We start from the raw sequence: 1619 nt of genomic DNA, 5'->3' as shown, positions 1-1619 counted from the left end.
AGAAGAAGAAGAAGAAGAAGAAGAAGAAGAAGAAGATTTTTTTTGGTATCTTGTGAACGGAGGAATGCACATTATGAAACACCTATTCGATAGAGACAAGGGAACAAAAGTAAAAGACATCATTTTTAAAAAGGTGTAATGCAGAGAATTTATTGAATGGCATTGGTTTCTTCTTCTTTGCGTTCCCGGCCTGGATCTCAGGGCTGGGTAGTCGACGCTCATTTCCGATTCGCCAACCCGCAGCCACATCTCGAATCGTCAGCCACATCCCAACATTTGACACGGGTCAAACCAAAAACTTTTTGAGGTCACCAGGGATGTGGCTGACGATTGGGGATGTGGCTGCGGGTTGACGAATCGGAAATGTGGGTAGTCGACAGCTGGTTCTTCAACCTACAGAGCAAATGGTTTTTACGTGGCCGTTTTTCTACTTCTTAGGGCCCTCGAATGCAATAGTATGTTTTCAAACTGACTAGTATATTTTCAATTTTGGTTGGAATTAATTTTGAATTGAGCCTGCGTTGCAGCCGAAGCCTAGATGTATTCCTTTCGATTTTAACACCACGAAGGAGTCTTTAACTGGCACAACTTGCACGTTGAGGGAATTCCCAGATTTTTCTCCCTTATCCGAGAACGCTACGTGTTCGATCTTACCTTACCTTAGATCAGGGGTGTAGCTGAAATACATTAGTACGCCAAGAACAGAAGTAGAAAGAGTCAGGAGTAAAGGAGAGAGGAGCAGAAAGGAGACCCATGGTGGCGGAGGGGGTGGAGATGACAGTAGATGACAGAACAGAAGTACAAAAATTATACCGAAAAAAAAATTGTAGCTGTCATGTTTCTTTCGTGGGACCTTTTGAACGAGGAACGAACACCTCATGACCTGTAGAACACAAGTGCCCTATGGTATCGGTTTGAATCCTCGCTCAAAGTAGTGGTGTTGCTTTGGGTGAAGTCCTCCGATTTCATTAAATTTTAATGCTTTTCCAAAAGGGAAAAAAAACCCAAGTCGTCACAGAACAACGAATCTTTCCAACCAGCCTTAGCAAGCCTATTTATTCTCTGAGGATGGATTCAAAGACGCCTTCCGCACCACAGTCCATGACAATTATAGCCACAGCAGGGCACAATCAAACCGTGATATTGTTACATCAAACTATAAATAAATAAACAACTAACAAATAAATTAAACCACCCACCACTTCACCCCCCCAAAAAACAACAACATAAAACATGCACACAAACAAAGACACACATACACAACACACATACATAAATAAACACACATAAATACAAACTGACACATACACACACATAAACACACACACACACACACACACACAAACACACAAACACATACAATCGTGGCAAAGTACTCAGTCCATTCCAATTTCTTAAATAGTCAATTTATTTCGTCTATTTGTCTATAGTAAATCATGGCTCAAATGTAGGCGTCAAGGGGAAAAGCTTCGCCAGTTAAGCAAAATCACAACGTAAAAAGAAAACAGCAATAACATCATAAGTCAATCTCAGCTCGAAGGCAAATATTAATCACTACAAACACACATATATACACACACACACACACACACACAGACACACACACACACACACACACA

Source organism: Aplysia californica, unplaced genomic scaffold (genome assembly GCF_000002075.1).
Source record: "Aplysia californica isolate F4 #8 unplaced genomic scaffold, AplCal3.0 scaffold00453, whole genome shotgun sequence".
NCBI lineage: Eukaryota > Metazoa > Mollusca > Gastropoda > Aplysiida > Aplysiidae > Aplysia > Aplysia californica.
The sequence above is the reverse complement of the archived record's forward strand: the minus strand, read 5'-3'. Positions refer to the sequence as shown.